The 14,606-nt window shown below is 43.5% G+C and overlaps 1 protein-coding gene and 1 long non-coding RNA gene across 4 annotated transcripts in view; one reads left to right on the top strand and one right to left on the bottom strand.

Annotated features, from left to right (window-relative positions):
• The window catches only part of LOC309478043, a 384,226-nt gene that overhangs the window by 152,838 nt on the left and 216,782 nt on the right, over positions 1 to 14,606 (top strand). The window lies entirely within an intron of this gene.
• The window catches only part of sgcd (sarcoglycan, delta (dystrophin-associated glycoprotein)), a 276,212-nt gene that overhangs the window by 137,081 nt on the left and 124,525 nt on the right, over positions 1 to 14,606 (bottom strand). The window lies entirely within an intron of this gene.

Genomic DNA, 14,606 nt, shown 5'->3' with positions numbered 1-14,606 from the left:
TTGATCCTGGGACAAACGGTCTAAGAGTTATGAGCGATTTAGTACTTTTGGTTGCTGTAGCGCCACCTATGGGCCAATTGGGGTCATACTCTGATAGGTTGTCCCCAAATTGAGGCCTACCATCTGGCCAGGTCTCACGTCTCTAGGCCTTACGGTTTGTCCTGCACGATGCGTTTTACGAATCCTTACAATTACAATAGGGTTTCAGCATTTCATGCTTGAACCCCTAATAAGAATGAAGGCTTTTTGCCAGTTATAGCGCCACCTATGGTCCGATCTCCATGAAACTCTGCATGCTTCCTCACCATGTTCTGACACATATGCTCATCAATTTTTGTGAAGTTCTGAGTTTTCATTTGGGATTTATAGGCTTTTTAGTGTATTTTGCCACGCCCCTTTTCTAAATGACCCTGTTACAGCCACCCAAATGCAAAAGTTCAACTTTTTTTCGATAATTATTGATCTAGAGAGTCCAGAGAATTGTCCTAGACTGGTTTGGTTCCGATCGGGCCAAAAACCAGGGACTAGTTCGCAAAAGTAGGTTTTGGACAAAATCCGGCATAGCAGAAAATGTTCCCTGCCTACATCCAAATCGGAGATAGCCATTTTGTCCGCCTTGAGCCAAGGATTCCAACGATATAAGACACTTGATCCTGGGACAAACGGTCTAAGAGTTATGAGCGATTTAGTACTTTTGGTTGCTGTAGCGCCACCTATGGGCCAATTGGGGTCATACTCTGATAGGTTGTCCCCAAATTGAGGCCTACCATCTGGCCAGGTCTCACGTCTCTAGGCCTTACGGTTTGTCCTGCACGATGCGTTTTACGAATCCTTACAATTACAATAGGGTTTCAGCATTTCATGCTTGAACCCCTAATAAGAATGAAGGCTTTTTGCCAGTTATAGCGCCACCTATGGTCCGATCTCCATGAAACTCTGCATGCTTCCTCACCATGTTCTGACACATATGCTCATCAATTTTTGTGAAGTTCTGAGTTTTCATTTGGGATTTATAGGCTTTTTAGTGTATTTTGCCACGCCCCTTTTCTAAATGACCCTGTTACAGCCACCCAAATGCAAAAGTTCAACTTTTTTTCGATAATTATTGATCTAGAGAGTCCAGAGAATTGTCCTAGACTGGTTTGGTTCCGATCGGGCCAAAAACCAGGGACTAGTTCGCAAAAGTAGGTTTTGGACAAAATCCGGCATAGCAGAAAATGTTCCCTGCCTACATCCAAATCGGAGATAGCCATTTTGTCCGCCTTGAGCCAAGGATTCCAACGATATAAGACACTTGATCCTGGGACAAACGGTCTAAGAGTTATGAGCGATTTAGTACTTTTGGTTGCTGTAGCGCCACCTATGGGCCAATTGGGGTCATACTCTGATAGGTTGTCCCCAAATTGAGGCCTACCATCTGGCCAGGTCTCACGTCTCTAGGCCTTACGGTTTGTCCTGCACGATGCGTTTTACGAATCCTTACAATTACAATAGGGTTTCAGCATTTCATGCTTGAACCCCTAATAAGAATGAAGGCTTTTTGCCAGTTATAGCGCCACCTATGGTCCGATCTCCATGAAACTCTGCATGCTTCCTCACCATGTTCTGACACATATGCTCATCAATTTTTGTGAAGTTCTGAGTTTTCATTTGGGATTTATAGGCTTTTTAGTGTATTTTGCCACGCCCCTTTTCTAAATGACCCTGTTACAGCCACCCAAATGCAAAAGTTCAACTTTTTTTCGATAATTATTGATCTAGAGAGTCCAGAGAATTGTCCTAGACTGGTTTGGTTCCGATCGGGCCAAAAACCAGGGACTAGTTCGCAAAAGTAGGTTTTGGACAAAATCCGGCATAGCAGAAAATGTTCCCTGCCTACATCCAAATCGGAGATAGCCATTTTGTCCGCCTTGAGCCAAGGATTCCAACGATATAAGACACTTGATCCTGGGACAAACGGTCTAAGAGTTATGAGCGATTTAGTACTTTTGGTTGCTGTAGCGGTTGACACATATGCTCATCAATTTTTGTGAAGTTCTGAGTTTTCATTTGGGATTTATAGGCTTTTTAGTGTATTTTGCCACGCCCCTTTTCTAAATGACCCTGTTACAGCCACCCAAATGCAAAAGTTCAACTTTTTTTCGATAATTATTGATCTAGAGAGTCCAGAGAATTGTCCTAGACTGGTTTGGTTCCGATCGGGCCAAAAACCAGGGACTAGTTCGCAAAAGTAGGTTTTGGACAAAATCCGGCATAGCAGAAAATGTTCCCTGCCTACATCCAAATCGGAGATAGCCATTTTGTCCGCCTTGAGCCAAGGATTCCAACGATATAAGACACTTGATCCTGGGACAAACGGTCTAAGAGTTATGAGCGATTTAGTACTTTTGGTTGCTGTAGCGCCACCTATGGGCCAATTGGGGTCATACTCTGATAGGTTGTCCCCAAATTGAGGCCTACCATCTGGCCAGGTCTCACGTCTCTAGGCCTTACGGTTTGTCCTGCACGATGCGTTTTACGAATCCTTACAATTACAATAGGGTTTCAGCATTTCATGCTTGAACCCCTAATAAGAATGAAGGCTTTTTGCCAGTTATAGCGCCACCTATGGTCCGATCTCCATGAAACTCTGCATGCTTCCTCACCATGTTCTGACACATATGCTCATCAATTTTTGTGAAGTTCTGAGTTTTCATTTGGGATTTATAGGCTTTTTAGTGTATTTTGCCACGCCCCTTTTCTAAATGACCCTGTTACAGCCACCCAAATGCAAAAGTTCAACTTTTTTTCGATAATTATTGATCTAGAGAGTCCAGAGAATTGTCCTAGACTGGTTTGGTTCCGATCGGGCCAAAAACCAGGGACTAGTTCGCAAAAGTAGGTTTTGGACAAAATCCGGCATAGCAGAAAATGTTCCCTGCCTACATCCAAATCGGAGATAGCCATTTTGTCCGCCTTGAGCCAAGGATTCCAACGATATAAGACACTTGATCCTGGGACAAACGGTCTAAGAGTTATGAGCGATTTAGTACTTTTGGTTGCTGTAGCGCCACCTATGGGCCAATTGGGGTCATACTCTGATAGGTTGTCCCCAAATTGAGGCCTACCATCTGGCCAGGTCTCACGTCTCTAGGCCTTACGGTTTGTCCTGCACGATGCGTTTTACGAATCCTTACAATTACAATAGGGTTTCAGCATTTCATGCTTGAACCCCTAATAAGAATGAAGGCTTTTTGCCAGTTATAGCGCCACCTATGGTCCGATCTCCATGAAACTCTGCATGCTTCCTCACCATGTTCTGACACATATGCTCATCAATTTTTGTGAAGTTCTGAGTTTTCATTTGGGATTTATAGGCTTTTTAGTGTATTTTGCCACGCCCCTTTTCTAAATGACCCTGTTACAGCCACCCAAATGCAAAAGTTCAACTTTTTTTCGATAATTATTGATCTAGAGAGTCCAGAGAATTGTCCTAGACTGGTTTGGTTCCGATCGGGCCAAAAACCAGGGACTAGTTCGCAAAAGTAGGTTTTGGACAAAATCCGGCATAGCAGAAAATGTTCCCTGCCTACATCCAAATCGGAGATAGCCATTTTGTCCGCCTTGAGCCAAGGATTCCAACGATATAAGACACTTGATCCTGGGACAAACGGTCTAAGAGTTATGAGCGATTTAGTACTTTTGGTTGCTGTAGCGGTTGACACATATGCTCATCAATTTTTGTGAAGTTCTGAGTTTTCATTTGGGATTTATAGGCTTTTTAGTGTATTTTGCCACGCCCCTTTTCTAAATGACCCTGTTACAGCCACCCAAATGCAAAAGTTCAACTTTTTTTCGATAATTATTGATCTAGAGAGTCCAGAGAATTGTCCTAGACTGGTTTGGTTCCGATCGGGCCAAAAACCAGGGACTAGTTCGCAAAAGTAGGTTTTGGACAAAATCCGGCATAGCAGAAAATGTTCCCTGCCTACATCCAAATCGGAGATAGCCATTTTGTCCGCCTTGAGCCAAGGATTCCAACGATATAAGACACTTGATCCTGGGACAAACGGTCTAAGAGTTATGAGCGATTTAGTACTTTTGGTTGCTGTAGCGCCACCTATGGGCCAATTGGGGTCATACTCTGATAGGTTGTCCCCAAATTGAGGCCTACCATCTGGCCAGGTCTCACGTCTCTAGGCCTTACGGTTTGTCCTGCACGATGCGTTTTACGAATCCTTACAATTACAATAGGGTTTCAGCATTTCATGCTTGAACCCCTAATAAGAATGAAGGCTTTTTGCCAGTTATAGCGCCACCTATGGTCCGATCTCCATGAAACTCTGCATGCTTCCTCACCATGTTCTGACACATATGCTCATCAATTTTTGTGAAGTTCTGAGTTTTCATTTGGGATTTATAGGCTTTTTAGTGTATTTTGCCACGCCCCTTTTCTAAATGACCCTGTTACAGCCACCCAAATGCAAAAGTTCAACTTTTTTTCGATAATTATTGATCTAGAGAGTCCAGAGAATTGTCCTAGACTGGTTTGGTTCCGATCGGGCCAAAAACCAGGGACTAGTTCGCAAAAGTAGGTTTTGGACAAAATCCGGCATAGCAGAAAATGTTCCCTGCCTACATCCAAATCGGAGATAGCCATTTTGTCCGCCTTGAGCCAAGGATTCCAACGATATAAGACACTTGATCCTGGGACAAACGGTCTAAGAGTTATGAGCGATTTAGTACTTTTGGTTGCTGTAGCGGTTGACACATATGCTCATCAATTTTTGTGAAGTTCTGAGTTTTCATTTGGGATTTATAGGCTTTTTAGTGTATTTTGCCACGCCCCTTTTCTAAATGACCCTGTTACAGCCACCCAAATGCAAAAGTTCAACTTTTTTTCGATAATTATTGATCTAGAGAGTCCAGAGAATTGTCCTAGACTGGTTTGGTTCCGATCGGGCCAAAAACCAGGGACTAGTTCGCAAAAGTAGGTTTTGGACAAAATCCGGCATAGCAGAAAATGTTCCCTGCCTACATCCAAATCGGAGATAGCCATTTTGTCCGCCTTGAGCCAAGGATTCCAACGATATAAGACACTTGATCCTGGGACAAACGGTCTAAGAGTTATGAGCGATTTAGTACTTTTGGTTGCTGTAGCGCCACCTATGGGCCAATTGGGGTCATACTCTGATAGGTTGTCCCCAAATTGAGGCCTACCATCTGGCCAGGTCTCACGTCTCTAGGCCTTACGGTTTGTCCTGCACGATGCGTTTTACGAATCCTTACAATTACAATAGGGTTTCAGCATTTCATGCTTGAACCCCTAATAAGAATGAAGGCTTTTTGCCAGTTATAGCGCCACCTATGGTCCGATCTCCATGAAACTCTGCATGCTTCCTCACCATGTTCTGACACATATGCTCATCAATTTTTGTGAAGTTCTGAGTTTTCATTTGGGATTTATAGGCTTTTTAGTGTATTTTGCCACGCCCCTTTTCTAAATGACCCTGTTACAGCCACCCAAATGCAAAAGTTCAACTTTTTTTCGATAATTATTGATCTAGAGAGTCCAGAGAATTGTCCTAGACTGGTTTGGTTCCGATCGGGCCAAAAACCAGGGACTAGTTCGCAAAAGTAGGTTTTGGACAAAATCCGGCATAGCAGAAAATGTTCCCTGCCTACATCCAAATCGGAGATAGCCATTTTGTCCGCCTTGAGCCAAGGATTCCAACGATATAAGACACTTGATCCTGGGACAAACGGTCTAAGAGTTATGAGCGATTTAGTACTTTTGGTTGCTGTAGCGCCACCTATGGGCCAATTGGGGTCATACTCTGATAGGTTGTCCCCAAATTGAGGCCTACCATCTGGCCAGGTCTCACGTCTCTAGGCCTTACGGTTTGTCCTGCACGATGCGTTTTACGAATCCTTACAATTACAATAGGGTTTCAGCATTTCATGCTTGAACCCCTAATAAGAATGAAGGCTTTTTGCCAGTTATAGCGCCACCTATGGTCCGATCTCCATGAAACTCTGCATGCTTCCTCACCATGTTCTGACACATATGCTCATCAATTTTTGTGAAGTTCTGAGTTTTCATTTGGGATTTATAGGCTTTTTAGTGTATTTTGCCACGCCCCTTTTCTAAATGACCCTGTTACAGCCACCCAAATGCAAAAGTTCAACTTTTTTTCGATAATTATTGATCTAGAGAGTCCAGAGAATTGTCCTAGACTGGTTTGGTTCCGATCGGGCCAAAAACCAGGGACTAGTTCGCAAAAGTAGGTTTTGGACAAAATCCGGCATAGCAGAAAATGTTCCCTGCCTACATCCAAATCGGAGATAGCCATTTTGTCCGCCTTGAGCCAAGGATTCCAACGATATAAGACACTTGATCCTGGGACAAACGGTCTAAGAGTTATGAGCGATTTAGTACTTTTGGTTGCTGTAGCGGTTGACACATATGCTCATCAATTTTTGTGAAGTTCTGAGTTTTCATTTGGGATTTATAGGCTTTTTAGTGTATTTTGCCACGCCCCTTTTCTAAATGACCCTGTTACAGCCACCCAAATGCAAAAGTTCAACTTTTTTTCGATAATTATTGATCTAGAGAGTCCAGAGAATTGTCCTAGACTGGTTTGGTTCCGATCGGGCCAAAAACCAGGGACTAGTTCGCAAAAGTAGGTTTTGGACAAAATCCGGCATAGCAGAAAATGTTCCCTGCCTACATCCAAATCGGAGATAGCCATTTTGTCCGCCTTGAGCCAAGGATTCCAACGATATAAGACACTTGATCCTGGGACAAACGGTCTAAGAGTTATGAGCGATTTAGTACTTTTGGTTGCTGTAGCGCCACCTATGGGCCAATTGGGGTCATACTCTGATAGGTTGTCCCCAAATTGAGGCCTACCATCTGGCCAGGTCTCACGTCTCTAGGCCTTACGGTTTGTCCTGCACGATGCGTTTTACGAATCCTTACAATTACAATAGGGTTTCAGCATTTCATGCTTGAACCCCTAATAAGAATGAAGGCTTTTTGCCAGTTATAGCGCCACCTATGGTCCGATCTCCATGAAACTCTGCATGCTTCCTCACCATGTTCTGACACATATGCTCATCAATTTTTGTGAAGTTCTGAGTTTTCATTTGGGATTTATAGGCTTTTTAGTGTATTTTGCCACGCCCCTTTTCTAAATGACCCTGTTACAGCCACCCAAATGCAAAAGTTCAACTTTTTTTCGATAATTATTGATCTAGAGAGTCCAGAGAATTGTCCTAGACTGGTTTGGTTCCGATCGGGCCAAAAACCAGGGACTAGTTCGCAAAAGTAGGTTTTGGACAAAATCCGGCATAGCAGAAAATGTTCCCTGCCTACATCCAAATCGGAGATAGCCATTTTGTCCGCCTTGAGCCAAGGATTCCAACGATATAAGACACTTGATCCTGGGACAAACGGTCTAAGAGTTATGAGCGATTTAGTACTTTTGGTTGCTGTAGCGGTTGACACATATGCTCATCAATTTTTGTGAAGTTCTGAGTTTTCATTTGGGATTTATAGGCTTTTTAGTGTATTTTGCCACGCCCCTTTTCTAAATGACCCTGTTACAGCCACCCAAATGCAAAAGTTCAACTTTTTTTCGATAATTATTGATCTAGAGAGTCCAGAGAATTGTCCTAGACTGGTTTGGTTCCGATCGGGCCAAAAACCAGGGACTAGTTCGCAAAAGTAGGTTTTGGACAAAATCCGGCATAGCAGAAAATGTTCCCTGCCTACATCCAAATCGGAGATAGCCATTTTGTCCGCCTTGAGCCAAGGATTCCAACGATATAAGACACTTGATCCTGGGACAAACGGTCTAAGAGTTATGAGCGATTTAGTACTTTTGGTTGCTGTAGCGCCACCTATGGGCCAATTGGGGTCATACTCTGATAGGTTGTCCCCAAATTGAGGCCTACCATCTGGCCAGGTCTCACGTCTCTAGGCCTTACGGTTTGTCCTGCACGATGCGTTTTACGAATCCTTACAATTACAATAGGGTTTCAGCATTTCATGCTTGAACCCCTAATAAGAATGAAGGCTTTTTGCCAGTTATAGCGCCACCTATGGTCCGATCTCCATGAAACTCTGCATGCTTCCTCACCATGTTCTGACACATATGCTCATCAATTTTTGTGAAGTTCTGAGTTTTCATTTGGGATTTATAGGCTTTTTAGTGTATTTTGCCACGCCCCTTTTCTAAATGACCCTGTTACAGCCACCCAAATGCAAAAGTTCAACTTTTTTTCGATAATTATTGATCTAGAGAGTCCAGAGAATTGTCCTAGACTGGTTTGGTTCCGATCGGGCCAAAAACCAGGGACTAGTTCGCAAAAGTAGGTTTTGGACAAAATCCGGCATAGCAGAAAATGTTCCCTGCCTACATCCAAATCGGAGATAGCCATTTTGTCCGCCTTGAGCCAAGGATTCCAACGATATAAGACACTTGATCCTGGGACAAACGGTCTAAGAGTTATGAGCGATTTAGTACTTTTGGTTGCTGTAGCGCCACCTATGGGCCAATTGGGGTCATACTCTGATAGGTTGTCCCCAAATTGAGGCCTACCATCTGGCCAGGTCTCACGTCTCTAGGCCTTACGGTTTGTCCTGCACGATGCGTTTTACGAATCCTTACAATTACAATAGGGTTTCAGCATTTCATGCTTGAACCCCTAATAAGAATGAAGGCTTTTTGCCAGTTATAGCGCCACCTATGGTCCGATCTCCATGAAACTCTGCATGCTTCCTCACCATGTTCTGACACATATGCTCATCAATTTTTGTGAAGTTCTGAGTTTTCATTTGGGATTTATAGGCTTTTTAGTGTATTTTGCCACGCCCCTTTTCTAAATGACCCTGTTACAGCCACCCAAATGCAAAAGTTCAACTTTTTTTCGATAATTATTGATCTAGAGAGTCCAGAGAATTGTCCTAGACTGGTTTGGTTCCGATCGGGCCAAAAACCAGGGACTAGTTCGCAAAAGTAGGTTTTGGACAAAATCCGGCATAGCAGAAAATGTTCCCTGCCTACATCCAAATCGGAGATAGCCATTTTGTCCGCCTTGAGCCAAGGATTCCAACGATATAAGACACTTGATCCTGGGACAAACGGTCTAAGAGTTATGAGCGATTTAGTACTTTTGGTTGCTGTAGCGCCACCTATGGGCCAATTGGGGTCATACTCTGATAGGTTGTCCCCAAATTGAGGCCTACCATCTGGCCAGGTCTCACGTCTCTAGGCCTTACGGTTTGTCCTGCACGATGCGTTTTACGAATCCTTACAATTACAATAGGGTTTCAGCATTTCATGCTTGAACCCCTAATAAGAATGAAGGCTTTTTGCCAGTTATAGCGCCACCTATGGTCCGATCTCCATGAAACTCTGCATGCTTCCTCACCATGTTCTGACACATATGCTCATCAATTTTTGTGAAGTTCTGAGTTTTCATTTGGGATTTATAGGCTTTTTAGTGTATTTTGCCACGCCCCTTTTCTAAATGACCCTGTTACAGCCACCCAAATGCAAAAGTTCAACTTTTTTTCGATAATTATTGATCTAGAGAGTCCAGAGAATTGTCCTAGACTGGTTTGGTTCCGATCGGGCCAAAAACCAGGGACTAGTTCGCAAAAGTAGGTTTTGGACAAAATCCGGCATAGCAGAAAATGTTCCCTGCCTACATCCAAATCGGAGATAGCCATTTTGTCCGCCTTGAGCCAAGGATTCCAACGATATAAGACACTTGATCCTGGGACAAACGGTCTAAGAGTTATGAGCGATTTAGTACTTTTGGTTGCTGTAGCGCCACCTATGGGCCAATTGGGGTCATACTCTGATAGGTTGTCCCCAAATTGAGGCCTACCATCTGGCCAGGTCTCACGTCTCTAGGCCTTACGGTTTGTCCTGCACGATGCGTTTTACGAATCCTTACAATTACAATAGGGTTTCAGCATTTCATGCTTGAACCCCTAATAAGAATGAAGGCTTTTTGCCAGTTATAGCGCCACCTATGGTCCGATCTCCATGAAACTCTGCATGCTTCCTCACCATGTTCTGACACATATGCTCATCAATTTTTGTGAAGTTCTGAGTTTTCATTTGGGATTTATAGGCTTTTTAGTGTATTTTGCCACGCCCCTTTTCTAAATGACCCTGTTACAGCCACCCAAATGCAAAAGTTCAACTTTTTTTCGATAATTATTGATCTAGAGAGTCCAGAGAATTGTCCTAGACTGGTTTGGTTCCGATCGGGCCAAAAACCAGGGACTAGTTCGCAAAAGTAGGTTTTGGACAAAATCCGGCATAGCAGAAAATGTTCCCTGCCTACATCCAAATCGGAGATAGCCATTTTGTCCGCCTTGAGCCAAGGATTCCAACGATATAAGACACTTGATCCTGGGACAAACGGTCTAAGAGTTATGAGCGATTTAGTACTTTTGGTTGCTGTAGCGCCACCTATGGGCCAATTGGGGTCATACTCTGATAGGTTGTCCCCAAATTGAGGCCTACCATCTGGCCAGGTCTCACGTCTCTAGGCCTTACGGTTTGTCCTGCACGATGCGTTTTACGAATCCTTACAATTACAATAGGGTTTCAGCATTTCATGCTTGAACCCCTAATAAGAATGAAGGCTTTTTGCCAGTTATAGCGCCACCTATGGTCCGATCTCCATGAAACTCTGCATGCTTCCTCACCATGTTCTGACACATATGCTCATCAATTTTTGTGAAGTTCTGAGTTTTCATTTGGGATTTATAGGCTTTTTAGTGTATTTTGCCACGCCCCTTTTCTAAATGACCCTGTTACAGCCACCCAAATGCAAAAGTTCAACTTTTTTTCGATAATTATTGATCTAGAGAGTCCAGAGAATTGTCCTAGACTGGTTTGGTTCCGATCGGGCCAAAAACCAGGGACTAGTTCGCAAAAGTAGGTTTTGGACAAAATCCGGCATAGCAGAAAATGTTCCCTGCCTACATCCAAATCGGAGATAGCCATTTTGTCCGCCTTGAGCCAAGGATTCCAACGATATAAGACACTTGATCCTGGGACAAACGGTCTAAGAGTTATGAGCGATTTAGTACTTTTGGTTGCTGTAGCGGTTGACACATATGCTCATCAATTTTTGTGAAGTTCTGAGTTTTCATTTGGGATTTATAGGCTTTTTAGTGTATTTTGCCACGCCCCTTTTCTAAATGACCCTGTTACAGCCACCCAAATGCAAAAGTTCAACTTTTTTTCGATAATTATTGATCTAGAGAGTCCAGAGAATTGTCCTAGACTGGTTTGGTTCCGATCGGGCCAAAAACCAGGGACTAGTTCGCAAAAGTAGGTTTTGGACAAAATCCGGCATAGCAGAAAATGTTCCCTGCCTACATCCAAATCGGAGATAGCCATTTTGTCCGCCTTGAGCCAAGGATTCCAACGATATAAGACACTTGATCCTGGGACAAACGGTCTAAGAGTTATGAGCGATTTAGTACTTTTGGTTGCTGTAGCGCCACCTATGGGCCAATTGGGGTCATACTCTGATAGGTTGTCCCCAAATTGAGGCCTACCATCTGGCCAGGTCTCACGTCTCTAGGCCTTACGGTTTGTCCTGCACGATGCGTTTTACGAATCCTTACAATTACAATAGGGTTTCAGCATTTCATGCTTGAACCCCTAATAAGAATGAAGGCTTTTTGCCAGTTATAGCGCCACCTATGGTCCGATCTCCATGAAACTCTGCATGCTTCCTCACCATGTTCTGACACATATGCTCATCAATTTTTGTGAAGTTCTGAGTTTTCATTTGGGATTTATAGGCTTTTTAGTGTATTTTGCCACGCCCCTTTTCTAAATGACCCTGTTACAGCCACCCAAATGCAAAAGTTCAACTTTTTTTCGATAATTATTGATCTAGAGAGTCCAGAGAATTGTCCTAGACTGGTTTGGTTCCGATCGGGCCAAAAACCAGGGACTAGTTCGCAAAAGTAGGTTTTGGACAAAATCCGGCATAGCAGAAAATGTTCCCTGCCTACATCCAAATCGGAGATAGCCATTTTGTCCGCCTTGAGCCAAGGATTCCAACGATATAAGACACTTGATCCTGGGACAAACGGTCTAAGAGTTATGAGCGATTTAGTACTTTTGGTTGCTGTAGCGCCACCTATGGGCCAATTGGGGTCATACTCTGATAGGTTGTCCCCAAATTGAGGCCTACCATCTGGCCAGGTCTCACGTCTCTAGGCCTTACGGTTTGTCCTGCACGATGCGTTTTACGAATCCTTACAATTACAATAGGGTTTCAGCATTTCATGCTTGAACCCCTAATAAGAATGAAGGCTTTTTGCCAGTTATAGCGCCACCTATGGTCCGATCTCCATGAAACTCTGCATGCTTCCTCACCATGTTCTGACACATATGCTCATCAATTTTTGTGAAGTTCTGAGTTTTCATTTGGGATTTATAGGCTTTTTAGTGTATTTTGCCACGCCCCTTTTCTAAATGACCCTGTTACAGCCACCCAAATGCAAAAGTTCAACTTTTTTTCGATAATTATTGATCTAGAGAGTCCAGAGAATTGTCCTAGACTGGTTTGGTTCCGATCGGGCCAAAAACCAGGGACTAGTTCGCAAAAGTAGGTTTTGGACAAAATCCGGCATAGCAGAAAATGTTCCCTGCCTACATCCAAATCGGAGATAGCCATTTTGTCCGCCTTGAGCCAAGGATTCCAACGATATAAGACACTTGATCCTGGGACAAACGGTCTAAGAGTTATGAGCGATTTAGTACTTTTGGTTGCTGTAGCGCCACCTATGGGCCAATTGGGGTCATACTCTGATAGGTTGTCCCCAAATTGAGGCCTACCATCTGGCCAGGTCTCACGTCTCTAGGCCTTACGGTTTGTCCTGCACGATGCGTTTTACGAATCCTTACAATTACAATAGGGTTTCAGCATTTCATGCTTGAACCCCTAATAAGAATGAAGGCTTTTTGCCAGTTATAGCGCCACCTATGGTCCGATCTCCATGAAACTCTGCATGCTTCCTCACCATGTTCTGACACATATGCTCATCAATTTTTTTATGAAGTTCTGAGTTTTCATTTGGGATTTATAGGCTTTTTAGTGTATTTTGCCACGCCCCTTTTCTAAATGACCCTGTTACAGCCACCCAAATGCAAAAGTTCAACTTTTTTTCGATAATTATTGATCTAGAGAGTCCAGAGAATTGTCCTAGACTGGTTTGGTTCCGATCGGGCCAAAAACCAGGGACTAGTTCGCAAAAGTAGGTTTTGGACAAAATCCGGCATAGCAGAAAATGTTCCCTGCCTACATCCAAATCGGAGATAGCCATTTTGTCCGCCTTGAGCCAAGGATTCCAACGATATAAGACACTTGATCCTGGGACAAACGGTCTAAGAGTTATGAGCGATTTAGTACTTTTGGTTGCTGTAGCGCCACCTATGGGCCAATTGGGGTCATACTCTGATAGGTTGTCCCCAAATTGAGGCCTACCATCTGGCCAGGTCTCACGTCTCTAGGCCTTACGGTTTGTCCTGCACGATGCGTTTTACGAATCCTTACAATTACAATAGGGTTTCAGCATTTCATGCTTGAACCCCTAATAAGAATGAAGGCTTTTTGCCAGTTATAGCGCCACCTATGGTCCGATCTCCATGAAACTCTGCATGCTTCCTCACCATGTTCTGACACATATGCTCATCAATTTTTGTGAAGTTCTGAGTTTTCATTTGGGATTTATAGGCTTTTTAGTGTATTTTGCCACGCCCCTTTTCTAAATGACCCTGTTACAGCCACCCAAATGCAAAAGTTCAACTTTTTTTCGATAATTATTGATCTAGAGAGTCCAGAGAATTGTCCTAGACTGGTTTGGTTCCGATCGGGCCAAAAACCAGGGACTAGTTCGCAAAAGTAGGTTTTGGACAAAATCCGGCATAGCAGAAAATGTTCCCTGCCTACATCCAAATCGGAGATAGCCATTTTGTCCGCCTTGAGCCAAGGATTCCAACGATATAAGACACTTGATCCTGGGACAAACGGTCTAAGAGTTATGAGCGATTTAGTACTTTTGGTTGCTGTAGCGCCACCTATGGGCCAATTGGGGTCATACTCTGATAGGTTGTCCCCAAATTGAGGCCTACCATCTGGCCAGGTCTCACGTCTCTAGGCCTTACGGTTTGTCCTGCACGATGCGTTTTACGAATCCTTACAATTACAATAGGGTTTCAGCATTTCATGCTTGAACCCCTAATAAGAATGAAGGCTTTTTGCCAGTTATAGCGCCACCTATGGTCCGATCTCCATGAAACTCTGCATGCTTCCTCACCATGTTCTGACACATATGCTCATCAATTTTTGTGAAGTTCTGAGTTTTCATTTGGGATTTATAGGCTTTTTAGTGTATTTTGCCACGCCCCTTTTCTAAATGACCCTGTTACAGCCACCCAAATGCAAAAGTTCAACTTTTTTTCGATAATTATTGATCTAGAGAGTCCAGAGAATTGTCCTAGACTGGTTTGGTTCCGATCGGGCCAAAAACCAGGGACTAGTTCGCAAAAGTAGGTTTTGGACAAAATCCGGCATAG

Source organism: Leuciscus leuciscus (assembly GCF_965113295.1).
Source record: "Leuciscus leuciscus genome assembly, chromosome: 16".
Taxonomy (NCBI): Eukaryota; Metazoa; Chordata; class Actinopteri; order Cypriniformes; family Leuciscidae; genus Leuciscus; species Leuciscus leuciscus.
Note: the sequence above shows the minus strand (reverse complement) of the source record. Positions and strands in the feature narration are given on the sequence as shown.